The sequence below is a fragment of the Sinocyclocheilus anshuiensis genome, unplaced genomic scaffold, assembly GCF_001515605.1.
Source record: "Sinocyclocheilus anshuiensis isolate Anshui unplaced genomic scaffold, SAMN03320099.WGS_v1.1 scaffold1452, whole genome shotgun sequence".
In the NCBI taxonomy this organism is placed as follows: Eukaryota; Metazoa; Chordata; class Actinopteri; order Cypriniformes; family Cyprinidae; genus Sinocyclocheilus; species Sinocyclocheilus anshuiensis.
Window position 1 is genome coordinate 900,525 of NW_015544231.1, and position 17,244 is coordinate 917,768.

The following is a 17,244-nucleotide window of genomic DNA, read 5'->3' on the forward strand; positions in this document are numbered from 1 at the left end:
ATCGAGGGATAACATACCTCGGAATGTCGCGACTGACCAATCAGAATCAAGTATTCCACAGAGCCATGTAATAAGTAAACTTAAAACAATCTTCACATAAACCCATTATAATAAATGTCATATTTAGCTGCCCTTCAGCTAGTAGGAAATATACAGAAACTAAATAGTTATCAAAAACTAAATTTTAAATTAAATATAGATGAATCCTTAAATCTACAATAGTTATTGATTTCCTCTTTTTTCTTTTGTTCTTTGATGAACAGACATCACAGCAGCTGGTTATTAGATTATTTTGCTGCTATTACTTTAAGGGCTGCTGCTGAACATGACACTGATCTGACATGCATGCTCGTAGTTTCATTCGCGCTTTAATATGAAACGATACAGGCTACAGTGCGCCGCCGTATTTGTGTATATCGTTACGAGCACAGTATAACGACTAACAGGAGAGGAAAATCTTATATTACTAACATATGGCCAGACAACATCTCATCTGACCCGCAGTTCACTGATATTCTACTGAAGCTCCTCATCATCTGCACTGTTTTCGCCTGCTGCTGAGGCAAAGTGGAGTGTGCGTCTGAAAAGTTTCCCATTTGGTGTGCTAGTAAACATGTTCTGCATTTAAATAAATGCAATTCTTGTCAAGAAAAAAAGAGACCGAAGCAGCAGTTGCTAATTTTGATGCATTAGTAAAAACATTAGTTCACCCCAAAATGAAAATTCTGTAATTAATTACTCACCCTCATGTCATTCCTACGGTGGCCGAGAAGTGCAAAACAAATCACAATTCTGAAAACAAAATAACAAATTACAAATGCAAATGCAAGTCTAAAAAACAAAATAACAATTCAGAAAGCACAACAACAATTCAGAAAACAGCTCCAGTGGCACAGATGGATAAGTGTATGTCATTGGCTTTTTGACGCGATCGACCTGGGTTCAATCCCGCCTTCTGCCGAACTTTTTTTTTCTCCCATTTAAAATCTCATATCACATCGTAAAGGCATTTATTTTCAATAAAAATTAAGGAAATAATCAAAAAGTTGAAAATAAAGTATCGGGTAGGGTTAGGGTAGGTGTAGGGAGGGCTGAGTGTGTGAAACACATTGCGTGCCCAGTGTTTCGTGAACTGCATGGAAATTGTTCATTAATTGACTTTGTTTGCAGGCCAGGACTTAAAGGGTTAGTTCACCCAAAAATGAAAATTCTGTCATTAATTACTCACCCTCATGTCGTTTCAAACTCGTAAGGCCTTCGTTCATCTTCGGAACACAAATTAAGATATTTTTGATGAAATCGGAGAGCTCTCTGACCCTCCCATAGACAGCAAAGCAACTGTAATGTTCTCAGATCCAGAAACGTAGCAAGGACATCGGTAAAACAGTCCATGTGACATGCTCAATTTAAATTTTGCAAAGCTACGAGAATACGTTTTGTGCACAAAGAAAACAAAAATAACTCCCCCGAGTTACTGTCTTCCGCCATTTTGGAGAGTATCACAATGCATACGCATGCTTTCCCCTTAGCGTAAACAACGCCGCTTATGCCGATTCTGTTCATGCGCACGCTTTCCCCCCCGAATGTAAACAACGCTGATTATGTTCTTGGGTACTCTCCAAAATGGTGGAAGACGTAACTCGGGGGAGAAGAATTGTTAAATAAATTATGTTATTTTTGTTTTCTTTGTGCACAAAAAGTATTCTCGTAGCTTTGCAAAACTGAAGTTGAGCCACTGATGTCACATGGACAGTTTTACCGATGTCCTTGCTACGCTTCTGGACCTGGGAACATTACAGTTGCGTTGCTGTCTATGGGAGGGTCAGAGAGCTCTCAGATTCCATCAGAAATATCTTAATTTGTGTTCCGAAGATGAACGAAGCTCTTACGGGTTTGGAGCAACATGAGGGTGAGTAATTAATGACAGAATTTTCATTTTTGGGTGAACTAACCCTTTAAGTCCTGGCCTGCAAACAAAGTCAATTAATGAACAATTTCCATGCAGTTCACGAAACACTGGGCACGCAATGTGTTTCACACACTCTGTGTGGCTGTAAGGTTGGGAGGGCTTGAGTATCTCTGGTAAGACCATGACATTAATGGGTGATCTAAGGGCAATGGCTTTTAGAGGACTAGTGTAAAGCCAACTGACATTACAGGTTTTCCCCTGCAAGCTCATTAACATGCTCAGCTAGAGGTGAGACACTTGTCTGTGCACAGGCACCTCATCACCTTCAGACCATGAAAGAGAGGCAGAGGCACTTTCCCTAACTAGAGTCTCTAATTAGTGAAGCTTAATACTTCAGTTAATGGGCCGGTCCTAAGTGCGGTCAATAGTGCAAACTGCACCACAAATCGCATACTTAAGAAGAAAAACAGACTATAACTGTCACAAACACGGTTGACAATTAATAGCCACAGAAATATTTGTGAATAATGGCACCTTCTAGCAATAGAGAGTGCTGTTTTGCTCTTGGATGATAAAGCTTTTTTTAACAAATTGCGTGAGTGAGCGAATCAGTGACCCATCCATTAAGTCAGTGATCGCTTGTTTCACTCATGAATGAATCAGCCAGTTTGAACAAAATGGAATGAGTGATTCTGTGATTAATTCATTAAGAAATGTCACATGTTGTTTCATATAAATAATAATATTATTTCATTTTCCCAACATTTCATATTTCTATATTCAAAATGTTATATTAAGAACATTAATCTAATGAGATTACTTAGGTAATTGAAATTGCAGTGTAAATGGATTTTGATAAATGGTAAGCTGGATTTTTTTGATACTGATTTTGACATAGCACTATATTGAATGGTGTTAATCACGGGAAAAACTTAAATGTTCAACAGTATGTAACTTTGTTTTTTATGAATATTTTTGGGAGGGGTGTTCTTCCTTTGTTTCACTTGAGCATCTGCCTCCCAAAATGTCTGTGCACCAGTGCTTTGGGTGACCAGCCAGTAAAATCAAGAGCAACAAGCTTAAACTCGCACTCAATCGTGTATTAAACGGTGTCCCTACTAAGTAAAATTTATAAAGGCAAATTAATTGTTACGATCCCCGGCATTGTTATTTTTGTGTGGTTCTTGTTTTGTGTACTGGTGCGTGTGTGCAGGTATTGGCTGTTCATCAAGGAACGTGATTGGTGGATCCTGAAGCGGATGACTTTAAAAAGGGCGGCGCTACCAACCCATGGGAGCTCACTTTGGCGTTTGCTTCTGTGGCGTGAGGAGCTCCGGATTCCGTCTCCATCAACAGATCACCAACAGCTTTGTGGTTATTGTTCATGGTTCTTCCTACATGTGATTTATTCTGTATATTCTAAGAAAATCCTGGGAGCGTAGGAGGGGTCTGCCATTTACTTTGACCTAATTTTGCGATGTGTTTTTGTTTAGGGAGTTAGGGAAGTTCATTTGTACTTTTCTTTTCTTTATAATTAGGCCATCTAAATCTTCTCTTTATTTTATTAGTGGTTTTGTTTATTATTTTGGCCTTGGGCCTCTCTGAAGCTAAAGCTCCTTTCATTCATTTCACTCTTATTTAATAAATTATTTAAAACTGTTATTTGTCTTTGGTGATCTGTTGGTTGTGGTCGGACTCCCGTTACCACCACTCGTTCGCCTCGCAGTCTATTAAAATGGCCGTAACAAATATATATATATATATAAACATGACACAGGAACATGATCACTAGAAAAACTATAAAGCATTAGCTCCTGTAGCTCAGCTAGCAGCATGGCATGGTACTAGCAATGCTAATGTCTTGGGTTCGATTCCCTGGCATGCCAATGTAATTTATTTCTCACGGTGAATTGGAAGTTGCTTTGGATCAAAATGTCTGCCAAATGAATAAATGTAAATTCAGTAGTCTCTCAACTCATGGCCATGATGTAAAAGCCTCCAGATGCATTTATACTTCACAGGTTTTCACACTGCAAAAAAAAAAAGAAAAAAAGGCTTGTCTTACTTTGTATTTTTGCCTAATTTTTAAATCAAGATGCATTTACTAGATAAGCTAAATGTTTTTAAAATTTACTGAAGAAAATTTCTAAATGAAGTGCATTGTGCTTAAAACAAGTAAAATTATCTGCCAGTGGGGATAAGTAAAATACTCTTAAAAGAGGTTATTTTTCTTACCCTACTGGCAGATAATTTTACTTGTTTTAAGCACAATGCACTTAATTTAGATTTCTTTCCCCCAGGAAACAACACTAAATATCTTGCATCATTTTGCTTATGAAAATGTTTTTAAAATTTACTGAAGAAAATTTCTAAATTAAGTGCATTGTGCTTAAAACAAGTAAAATTATCTGCCAGTGGGGGTAAGTAAAATACTCTTAAAAGAGGTTATTTTTCTTACCCTACTGGCAGATAATTTTACTTGTTTTAAGCACAATGCACTTAATTTAGATTTCTTTCCCCCAGGAAACAACACTAAATATCTTGCATCATTTTGCTTATGTAGTAAAAACTTCTTGATTTAAAATATTTTAGATATTCTGACTAGAAACAAGACAAAAATACCAAGTAAGAATACTAAGCCTTAAACTAAAAATACTAAGCCCTTTTTTTTTTTTGCAGTGCAGGATCTACTCTCAGTGAGTGATCACACTACAGCACTGGAGAGAGCTTTTCTGGATTTGCTTAAAATCCAGCCGATTGGAGACTGAAATCTAAAGTGCACATTCTGCTCAATGATCATGGTCATCTCACATATATGTGACGAGCCCAGGGCGGATAATCGATCAGAAGCTGGCCCGCTTTACAGTACACCTGCCATTAACATACATTTTGTGCCCGATATTTTTAGGCTGATGATACACGGGGCAATTGTTTTTGAGCAATGTTGCTTGGGCACTTTCACAAAATTCTATCTGTATACTTTAGATCAGTCGTGGGGCGTGTGTCTCACCTGGTTGCCCGTTGATGGCAATATTAACCAAAGTTGCCTGTGTATCATCAGCCTTAGACTTTCATTCCATTGGTCTCCAATGTGGGTAAAGGAGATCCAAAGGCACTTACATGTGCAAAAGGCCAGTCATCACTGATGGATCATTCAAAAGCCTATTACATTCAAAAGTGGCTGCGATCTGTCACAGACGACCTCCGAATGTGGTTTCAATGATCTGTTCAAAAGGCATTTTGGGTGCATTTTCACCTGGGATTTAATGTAAGATTCCCCATGATCCATCAACACATTACATCTCATGGTGACTACATTTACATGGACATCAGTAATCTAATTATTTACCTTATTCTGAATAAGACAATCCACGCCATCCAACGTCCCTTCCAGAATTTCACGTATCAACATATAGTTCGTCTTCGTTATGATGCCATTTACAGTTTTGGGTGTTTCATTTTTAATTTACTGAAAGCTTCAAGTGCAGTTAATTATTTGTCATGCTGTACATGCAAACAGACGACGGGGTTGTTGAAGCCATGCTCTTTTGTTTGCCGTCAAACGGTTGACCACTGCCGTGTGTGTCTCCTGTCGCAAAATGTGGTGAAAAGTCCTACACAACGGTAATAATGTGATTAAGGTGTGTACGTGTCTATACTGCACTTCAATAATAGAAATACTCCACATGTCTTAATTCGGTTTGTGTTTACTTCGAGTATGACTTTAGTCGGATTAAGGTAATCAAAAATCTCTGTTTACATGGTAGATTCTTAATCAGAGTATTGTCTTGATCATGTTAAAATCTGAGTATTGTTGCCCATGTGAACGCACTCAGTGTGGATAGTGCTGTCAAGTGCTGCATTTACACCTTTCGCATTTCAGCCCATATTAACAATCGCTAGCACTATTCAAAACACGCTGAAGCCTGGATATTACAAATAATTCATCTTTCAAATAACAGAGTGAAATAAAACTGAAATTGGACAAAAGCATCCTGATTTATTTGTATGTCCTCTTCATTTTCAGGAATTAAAATTTGGGACACGGCGAATCAGTGCAGTGCAATCGAATCTGAAGCAGTGGCATCAAGAGCATAAACAAGTTCTCAAACAAGACAGGACGCCACAAAGAGGGTTGCTCTGCATCATTTTAAGATGAAAATGTCTAATTATTTAAATGCTCATCCCTCAGGGTCCCACTGCTGCCTGCCCCGCATCTGCAGACAGGGAATCTGGAAGAATGAACCCTGACATCTGCAGGGAATCAGGCCTTAGACCATAAAAGCCTCATTTGACACATTAGCCTTTAGAGTGCTTTCATGCCGGCCTGAATTTAATATAACTGGACCCCAGCAGTCGGGAGCGTGACACTGAAGTCCTCTGCTGTCCTCGGAGGGACGGATCATAAAACCTCTTTTCCATCTAACAACTGCAGCATCACGCTTTCTTTTCACTGACCTCATCTCAGTCTTTTCCCCGGGCGCCGCAGCATAAATGGCTGCCCACTGCTCCGGGTGTGTGTTCACGGTGTGTGTGTTCACTGGTGTGGGTTAAATGCAGAGCACTAATTCCGAGTATGGGTAACCATACTTGGCCACATGTCACATAACATGTCATGTCTCTCCAGAATTTAAGCACATTCAACCAAACGGCACTTGATTTGCAGCAGCTTTGGCTTTTGTCTCATTTCCACGAATGTTGTACACACAAAATAACATTAGCAAATCAAAATCCATAATTCTGAGCCCAAATAAACTGATCAACAGATGTTCAACTGGCTTGCTGCTGTACTGGAGTCAACTGCATTGAATAAAATGAACATGGTTGGACTGGCCATACGGAGCATCAGAAGATTTGAGCAATGGGCAGGGTAGTGTTTAATATTTTTACTACTCTATTGACTGCAAAACAAAACAAACACAAAAAATGTGAAAGTATCACCCCATTTTGAGCAACAAAAATCATGAAAATGTCCATGAAATCCTGAAGGGCCTGTCATCTGTTAGCAGTAACAATTGGCCTTTTATTTGCCAGGTGACGATCAGATGATGTGCAAAGAGGAAATATATAACACTTCTCTCTTTTGCTGTCTTTCTGTCTCTCACACACGCACGCATTCTTCACTTTGAGTGAAATCAGCCATGCACAGAAACCTTAACTAACATGATAAGTGAGTTTACATGCTCAGAGAGTGTAGGCTGAGCTCCTGTAAACACGATCTCTTCATGAGCATCCCTGCGAACAAGCCTGCGCTGGCCCTTTACGGGCTGCCAGCGCAGGGCCCCTGAGAATTTGCTCATTGGCAATACGTTGGCCCCTTAGCACTAGTTGGGCTCTTGACCCTTGACTTCTTAACTTGAATGTTTCTTTGACTGCCCTAACTGTGTGTTTTTGAAGCACATTTGTTATAGCAGAAGTTGTAAGAAGACAAACTGATCAGATGGTAATGGTTATTCATTGATGATTTAATCATTGTGTAGTATCCTAATTCACTGATCTCATCCAGTGCTTGATCTGTGAGGACATTATTTAGATTTAATAATTTCACTTTATAGTAGCCCTGGAATACCTCTGCATGAAATTTTGTTCTGCTTTATTCTGAATGTTTTTAGTCATTATGCAGAAATTATTTAGACAGGCTCACACAGATTCAGCGTATGAACCTCAACAATGGTGACAATCAACTTCAATTTTCTGATGTTCAGAGTTCTGAATATTTTGTTGATTGTCACCATTGTTGAGGTTCATACGCTGAATCTCAATATCTGTGTGTCTACATGAAACCACCCAAATAATTTCTGCACAAAAGCTTTAAAACATTCAAAATAATAAAGCAGGACAAAATTTCATGCAGTTGTATACTGCAGCAACTATATTGTGAAAGAATTCAATCTAAATAATGTTCTCAGAGCCCAAGCTCTGGGTTAAATTAGGTAATTCGTTTTTCCTCCCACAACTTTTGCTATAACAAATGTGCTTCAGAAACACAGCTACAGCAGCCTGAGAAAAACTTAAATTAAACAGTCAAGGGTCAAGAGCCCAACTAAAGCAAGCGCTTACCTCCATAACGGTGACTTCAAACTTTATTATTTTCAATAAAACAGCGCTAAGGCTTCCTGGAGGCTAAGTGAGGGCTGCCCGTGCAGGGCCAGTGCTAAGGGGCCAACGTTTTGCCAATGAGCAAATTCTCAGGAGCCCTGCACTGGCAGCCCTAAGTGGGCCCGTAAAGGGCTTGTTTGCAGGGAGGTCTGAAATCGGGCCCCTTCAGTGAGCAGCTTTATAAAGCACAGCAGGATCTCACAGAGATCAACCATCATTACGTAACGTGATCAGTGTCAGTCATTGCAGGAGCACGATTACTTGTGAATATTTACTGCATAATAACAGAATTTGCAGAACAAAGTCAAAAGTAAACAGTCAAAAAACAGTCAGCTTCACTGACTCATTGTGATACTAATAATGATTCATAAACCACATCACACTCGACTCAACAACAATAACAAAACCTGCAGACCTCTCTCACACACAGACATGTCAGTGTTGGGATGGTGATATTTAAAATCCCAGCAGCAGTTTTGTAACGTAACACTCATAAAGCGCAGGCTTTAAGACCAAGCAGAGGCGTCGTCAGCGGGCGGGACTAAGCCGTATATCCCATCAGCCCGTTTGATTTCGGCAAATCACTTTGAGTGAACAAAGACAATACGATTAATATTCATGACTCCAACAGTCTGCCACCCATTAGTGCAAGAGCCGGCACACAAACTCAGGTCCAATAAAAGTCTATTTATGAAATATTATAAACAATATTTTGTTTAAATATGCTATTGAAACATTACGTAGTGTTTCAGGAACAACTCTGTGGCTGCTAAGAGTGAATGAGTGACGTTTTCTTTATTTGAATACAGTGCATTATCAATCAGAGTGGCCGTAAAGCATCTGATGTCTAGTGTGATGAAGCTGCGCTGGTTTTCTCACCTGAGTCTCGCTGCTGCTCTGCCATAGGTTCAGCCCGTCAATAACGTCCCACCATCCTCCCGTCGGCCGCTGGAGGCTGATGACACACCTGAGGAGAGGAGAACGTCACACACGATCAGCTTTCTGTGATGCTGAGAGGACCCAGAAAGACCAGACACACCACATGACCTCAGCCTCAGCAACTCTGTGTGATGGCAGCAGATTTTCATACGGGTCGGAGGACAGGATTACATGCATTCACTTTAAAGAAATTACTTTTGATATAACTCGTTGTATATAACATATTTCTAAGCTGGTTCATGTGATAAATCAATTGTAAACAGCACACAAAACCCTGATGCTGCTGTAAGTCAAGAATGAGTGCTGATGTGTTGTGTGAGATAACACATATACCAAAATTGGATAGATACAGAGAAGATTAGCATGGTCCCTTGCCAGAGGTGGACAGTAGTGAAGTATTTTTACTTTGCTCAAGTAAATTTAAAAAGTATCTTTAGCTTATCAGAGTGTTTTTCTTTGTAAAACATTACTTCACTACATCCCAAAGCATAATGTCTTACTTTTTACTGCACTACATGTCATAAATAAAAGTTGTTGGTTCCCCTTCAGGAACTTGAGCTGCGTCGAAACTCTTTGGGAATGCCTTCGGCCTGACCACACTCTGAATCACGTGTGTAATCAGTCCAATGGATGGGCGATACGTCACGGCCGGGGTGACATAGAGACCAGGGAGCTTAAAAGCTCATGCGGCGGATACAGCGGCAGCTTCTGTCATTCAGCAAGCGCTCTGTGTGTCTCAGTTATGTTTATTGTTGTCTGTCCAACACTTCTATAAAGCCACGCCAAAGGCTAAAGATAAGAGCAAGGGCAAACAGCATTATAAACTGTGTGTTCCTCCCTGCGCGCACTACACACAGTTTATGTGTTGTTTGGGAGCGAAGTACACTGAGTCAGCTCTCAAAGAAGGTAACTGCCCGCATTGCAAGCATTTTTCCACGTGTACACTTAACTCCCGGAAGACTCTCTTCTTAGAAAAAGAAGTAAACACTCTCTTGAGGAAGGAGGCCATCGAGGTGGTCCCTCCTCTCGACAGAGAGTCTGGGTTCTACAGCCGGTACTTCATTGTTCCGAAAAAGGATGGAGGGTTGTGTCCCATTTTAGATCTGCGTCAGTTGAAACGCTCATGCGACTGAAGTTCAGGATGCTCACGCTCAAACAAGTCTGTCTCCTGCTCGGATCGAGTCGATCCTCACGGCAGTCGCGAGAGTAAGAGAAGGCCTGTCACTCACTGTCATACAGTTTCAGAGACTGTTGGGTCTGATGGCAGTTGCGTCCAACGTGATACCTTTTGGCCTGCTGTACATGAAACCCCTACAGAGGTGACTCAAGACCAAGGGGTTTCAAATCCGCTTCACATGATCAAGGTCACGCAGTGATGCTTACGTGCCTTATACATGTGGAAGAAACCTTGGTTCTTGTCTCAGGGCCCGGTGCTGGGAGCTCCTTGTCGTCGTGTAATGCTAACGACGGATGCATCCCTCACCGGTTGGGGAGCGGTCATGAGTGGCCGCTCAGCTCGTGGTCTGTGGAGCAGCTGCCATCTCATGTGGCACATCTACTGCCTGGAGATGCTGGCCGTGTTTCAGGCACTGAAACACTTTCTGCCGGACCTAAGAGGCCACATGTGTTGGTGCGCACCGACAACACAGCGGTGGTCTCTTATATTAACCACCAGGGAGGTCTGCATTCGCGCCCCCTTTACAGGCCGGCACACCAGATCCTTGTGTGGGCCCAAGGGAAACTCCTCTCCCTGAGAGCAGTTCATATCCCTGGGCATCTCAGTCAGGGAGCAGACATCCTGTCTCTCTCTCTCTCATCCTGTTTCTCTGTTTCTGCCACGGGATTGACAGCTTCAGTCTGGATCCAGCCCTTACAAAGACCTGAGATGACCGAACACTGGAGAAGAGATGATGCAAACCTCAGATGATGCCAACCCTCAAACAACATAAACTACCAAATTGTGCTACAAGTTTGATTGCAACATATAATCATTGCTGTTAATAGTGTTCATCATCTGTTTGATTACGTCATTAACTGAATTTTACCGTACGTTTCTGCCATATGTACATCAATTTGACATAGTCACCACTGACAAGCTACTACTAAATATATTGTAGAAACTTAATTTCCTGTAAAGCTGCTTTGCAACGATTTGTATCATGAAAAGTGCTATACAAATAAACTTGAATTGAATTGAATTGAATTGAACCCTGTCGAGGCAGGGGCTGAGGCCCGGAGAAGGGAGGTGGTGGAACAGATCTGGAGAGTGTTTGGCCAGGCTCAGGTGGATCTGTTTGTGACTCAGGAGACCTCACACTGTCCCCTCTGGTTCTCTCTGACTCATCCAGCTCCTCTCGGACTGGATGCTATAGACTTGGCTGAGGCTTTGTCTGTACGCTTTTCCCCTGCTCGCTCTGCTCCCGGGAGTTCTGGAGAGAGTGCGCAGGGACGGGGTCCGTCTGCTGCTAGTGGCCCCGTTCTGGCCGGGCCGAGTATGGTTCTGGGACCTGGTGTCCCTTCTCGACAGCTCTCCGTGGGAGATTCCCGTCAGGAGGGACCTCCTCTCTCAGGCGGGGGGCACCCTCTTTCACCCCCGCCTGGAGCTCTGGAAACTGTGGGTGTGGCCCCTGAGGGGGCACAACTCATAGCTTCCGGTCTCTCAACTGAGGTTGTTGAGATCATTCTCCAGTCCAGAGCACCCTCAACGAGGAAACTGTATGCCTTGAAGTGGAAGCTTTTCACTTCTTGGTGCGGAGACCACCAGCTCAACCCAGTTAACTGCCCGGTTGGTTCAGTGCTGGAGTTCCTGCTGGCCCATTTCTCCGCAGGGTTGACCCACTCCACCTTGAAAGTTTACGTGGCGGACATTAAAAAAAAACAAAAAAAACCGATTGCTGATATTAATCAGACTGATGCTGCTCATCTCTGGTGTCCAATATAATCACTTGTCACTGATGACAGCAAGTGTCACAGAATCAACCTGGAGAAGCACAGCTTTGGCTTTAGCCATACTGGAGGCTGGGTTTCTGCTGGGCCGAGTTTGGTTTTTCATGCTTTTAGTGGACAGGACAGCCGAGAATGACAGGAAAGCATGGGGTTAGGAACAGGACTGGCACAGGACCCTGAGTTGGGACTTGGTGCAGTTGCATTATATGTCATTGCACTAACTACTAGACTGTCAGCATCAACACATCGAATCTCAACTCAGTCCATTACTGTGAAGAGTTTTGAGCTCTGTGTGCACCAGAAGTGCTCTTAACAGTACTGAATGTGCACTTGTTGTGATGTATTTTTTAAAAACTTTACTTGCAGATAATACAATATTAATGAAATAAAAAAAAAAGTTCACTTTCATGACTACATTTCTTAACGTACACACTTCTAAAAAATGCACTTTGTAATGTCAATTTAAGTTTTATTTTAAAGTACATTTTAAATAATTGTTTTAAGTGTATTCTCTACTGCTTTAAAGTACACTTATTTTGATGTGTTGACCAACATAATAAAGCACAAGTAAAGAAGCACTTGATTATCATTTTAACTGTAGTGTGTCTAATATTACAATGAATAGATTTTAAGTTACAACTTCATCATTACAAATGTGTGTTTGACATACAAGTTTCAACAGAAATGACATTAATGTACATTTGACCACAAATGCTTGACAGTATTTGCCAGAACACTTTTATCATATTTCAAAGACAATAAGACAGTAATTATGAAATATTACATATAAAGAATGTCCTACTTAAGTTACAGCACTCTTGTTGTGAATGAAATGCATTTATTATAAATGTAAACTATCAGAAGAGAAGTTTTCCACGGTGGAACGTAAATGAGGGGCTTACATGAGCGGCTACAGTCCCGCTGTTTCCCATCAGATGCACACTTTCTGAATGACAGAAATCTGTAAAGTTAAAGCAGGACAGAGCAGGAGAAATCAAGGAAAGAAGAGTGCGTCAGAATCAGCCCCGTGACACCGTGGCGTGTGTTATGAGGGGGATGCGCTGTGATTAATGCCGAGCACAGAGGGTTCATTGATCTAGAATGAATCTAATTTCAGGGACTTCCATGTTTAAACAGGATTTAGTGGCACTAGCTGCATCCAGGTGGGAGAACACAAGCACTCCTGCTGCGAGTGAATGCATGTTTACTGGGCTCAGAGCCTTCAGCTCCAGCTCCCATCACAACAAGCTTTGTATCTTCTCACTCCAACAGTTAATGTCAATTTTTATTTATGGTGGCAAAAATCAGTTGATAAAACTGTATTCATATCATTGAATAAATAGACAATTCATCTAAAGTAGACATGTAATAAATTATTTATATTGTTACTGCTGTATGTTAGACTAATGAAGTTCATCTGTTGCGTGACTGTTGAATTCCTCCTTCCAATTCCAATAAATTGCAGACACGTCACAACACAAAATAACCAGCTAAATCAACTGCTGAGGTTTTCTGACACACAAGGCTTGCAGACACAGGTGAACTGAACTTGGCAGTGTTAGAGGTCCCTACAGCAGATGATGTGCGCTGTGGCACGAGGAACCGCCATCAGTAACATCACTTACAGTGACAAATGTGTTTGTGTGCCAACAGACACCGTTGTGAAACACCAGAGGAGAACTTCACTGAGAGAAGGGCACGACCCAAGCTACCTTCAGCTTCAAGGGGACTTACATTGGTGGAGTTTCATTTGAGCCGATTACCCCGTCAGGAGCCCACAGAGCGGTCCATAACTGACATCTAACACACACATTTCCATTTCACAGGACAGTGTGTCATAACGGTGGGCGGCAGATGAGTCAAACAGACTGTGAACCTCTTCTTCAGGAGAGCGAATATGCATCTCTGCTGTGTTGTGTGTTCTTTATTCATTTAGAATCTGTAATCATAATCATTTATGGCGCTATTATTGCATTTAATCATATAATAATAATATTCATTTCATTATTCATTTCATTCACTTGCAGTGGTTGGTGAGACCTGATTCAATTCATGATTCATATGTTTCTGGTTGAATTAAAATTTTCCAAATTTTTTTTTTTGCAAATTCAGAATGATTCACATTAAATATTATTGACATTTTTATTAGATTTGAATTAAATCAATTTAAAGAGACACTACATCCAAAAATGAAAATTATCTCACCATTTCTTTCATAAAAGTTGACACTTCCCAGAAAAACGGTCACTTGCACATGACAGCTGCTGACACGCTACTGAAAATTATATTTAGCAGCAACATACTTTTAGTAAGCGACTCCCCAGCATTGCTAATATAATACATTGTTGATTAGGGGCCAAGAACTGAAGGTGCATAGCCAGACATTATCAGAGGTGTTTTCAGTCTATGGCTGCCAATAGAACTGTACATAGCAAAGTTTTGTAAATTGACTGTAAATTATTCAATGTAAATTGAATAATTTTTAACATTTCTTACAGACATCAGCGTTATTAAGAGACTAAACCGTTCTTGTCAGTCTGTCAAATTAAACCATTCTTGGACATCTGTCAAATTAAATTTTGTTGCAAGATGTTTTATATTATAAATGCATTCATGTATCATTACAAAACTGGATGTGTGTCTTCGGCAGCAAACCCTGAAGATAACTATGAAGTTTTGGCAGCTTCACCTAGTGTTCAAAATATATAATAAACTACACAAATAAGCTTTTTTTGTGACTTGTGTTCTACAGAATCCAAAGATACGTCCTCCATTTTGAGACATTCCAAATAAACACCTAGACAGTTTCACACAAATCATCATCAGACCATTTTAGTAAAAAGTAAATAAGATGTGTTGATATCTGAAACTCGATATGTCAGTTCATGACCTCCGATGGCTGTGGGACATTCGAGGACGGCTCGGACACTTAAATGCCTGCTGGCCGTTGCAAAAAGTTGCATCTGAAATAAAAGGAAATCTGTAGTGATTTGCCTCGGCACAAGCAGATTAGAGAGCATTAAAGGAACGTTTCACTCAAAAACCAAAATCTGCCATTATTTACTCTTGTACTGCTTTGCAGGTCATCTGAGGACATATGATTCCCTGTATGAAAAACAGACTGAAACGAGTTATTGTTCACTGATGAACTTCATGTGTGAAGGAAAATCTGTTCCTCTAACCTACACTCTTAAAAATAAAGGTGCTTCACGATGCCATAGAAGAACCTTTTTTGTCTAAATGGTTCCATCCCAGCTAACAGAATTTAGTTACAAGAACGTTCTCCAAATATTCAGTGTTGGTTCTGGGAACATAAAAAGTGTCCAGTTTTCTTGAAGTTAGAGGAAAGTTTTTAAAAGGTATGATGTTCCTCAAACGTTCTTTCAACTTAATTTTGATTTAAAATTCAACATTCTAGGAACGTTGATTTGTAACATCCCAAGAACATAAAAATGTCCAGTTTCCATAAAGTTAGTAGAACGCTCTTTACAGGTTAGTACGATGTTCCTGAAGCATTCTTTCAATCATTCAAACACCTGCTGTGAACAAGCACTGAAAGAAAGAGAAATAAGAACACAGACTACAACTTTCTTCAGCCACGGCCTTAGATGAACTGAAGATACAAAACATTAAATCTCTGAAGATCTGATTAAACAACTCACTGTCCTGCTCGGCCTGTCTGACAGAGAGCAGAGGTGTGAATATGCTAAAATGATTGATGACAACATCATTTAAAGGGCACCTATTATGCCCCCTTTTTTCAGATGTAATATAAGTCTCAAGCGTCACCAGAATATGTCTGTGAAGTTTCAGCTCAAAATACCCCACAGATCATTGATGTCATTTTGAAAATGCCTATTTTGAGTGGAAGCAGAAACAGGCTGTTTCGTGTATGTCTCTTTAAATGCAAATGAGCCGCTTCACCTCGCCCACTTTTATGGCATGGGAGTACTAAACTAAGTTCTCTTTCATGTCTTATTGCAATTGAACTGTCAAATACACACACGTTTGTTAAAAACGCATAAGTTACAAAAACACTGTCAGTTCTGTCTGTGAAGTTAAGCAGCTGGGAAAGAAATTGCATGTTTATATTAGATCTGTGTATTAAGTGACAGCAGCAAAATATACAGACCCAAACAATAAAATAAAAGCAGAAAATCACTCACTGCTCTGGACTGAATAACTTCTATAGATTTAAATAGAATACATTTCTTACTTGAATGCTGTTTTTAAATGGTGTAGTGTGAAGATAGACATGGCGGACTGTGTGTGGATCACTCAGGGCGGGGTCTCTGCTGATATGGCAGTGTCTGTCAACAGTCGTGGGCGGGGCCTGTGCAAAGTGATGTCACATTTTACAGATTCTGCGAACGGCTTGCTCTGAGACGCTGCTTATGATTAATGGGGACAAAAAAAGGAGCGGGTAGATTTACATCATTATAGGGTGGTTGTGTTCAAACACTGCCAACACACATTTATGTTCAAACACCATGTAAAAGCGAATTTTGCATAATAGGTGTCCTTTAAATGACACAGCACAAGCAGCTCATTCAGGGGCTGGTTCTGCTGGACTGTGAGTGGGTCAGGAATAAGATCCAGGCTGTTTTTGTTGAAATACAGCATGTGAAAGTGCCTTACTGAATTAGTCCAAAATTTCAGATACTTCCCATAAACACCCGGCATATTGTTACATCATGAGTGGAATGGCATCTAAACTTCTGTTAGTCCATTGGCCTCATCCTTAACCCGAGGTTACCGTAGTCAGCCAGATCTGGTCCGTATTCAGACTATATGATGGACCTGCACCTAGTGACAACCACAACGTACCTGTTTACAGCTGGTGAAGACCTCCACAAGTCCTCAGCACAGATCCCTATGGCCAGCTATCAACACGTCATGCCAGGGCCAGCTGGAACCCAAATCCAGTTTTATCCAGAAAGACGTTCATCATTCTTAAAAGGCCACTGATAACCCAGTCGTCTAGTACTGGCTAAACGGCAGCTCTGCTTTCATATTTCAGCCTGCTGGACAGACTACAACTCTTCCTTTCCCTCTTAATGCTGGTGTGACACACCTCCATCAATATCACCCCTCAGACCAGAGGAGAACTGGCCCCCGGACCGAGTCTGGTTTTCCTCCATTTCTGTCATCTGATGGAGTTTGGCTCCCTTGCCACTCTTGTCTCTGGTTTGCTTAGTTTGGGTCTGAAAGACACTTAACTTTCAGTAATTCATGAATACGACTGTACCATCATCAGATGAGAACAAACCTGAATTAAGCTAGATGATGGCACTATCGTTTTCTTAGGGCCCTATGATTTCTGTGAGGCGGAAAACGCAGATGGAATCGAG

The 17,244-nt window shown here is 40.8% G+C and overlaps 1 protein-coding gene across 1 annotated transcript in view; it reads right to left on the reverse strand.

Annotated features, from left to right (window-relative positions):
- LOC107697513 (leucine-rich repeat and fibronectin type-III domain-containing protein 2-like) overlaps positions 1-16,173 on the reverse strand; it is a 33,198-nt gene extending 17,025 nt beyond the window's left edge. The window contains exons 1-2 of the mRNA XM_016498318.1: positions 16,110-16,173; positions 8,888-8,975 (exon numbers count right to left, since the gene is read on the reverse strand). The gene's annotated coding sequence lies outside the window, so the exon portion shown is untranslated. The remainder of the gene's footprint in view (positions 1-8,887; positions 8,976-16,109) is intronic.
- Between the last annotated feature and the right edge of the window lie 1,071 nt (positions 16,174-17,244).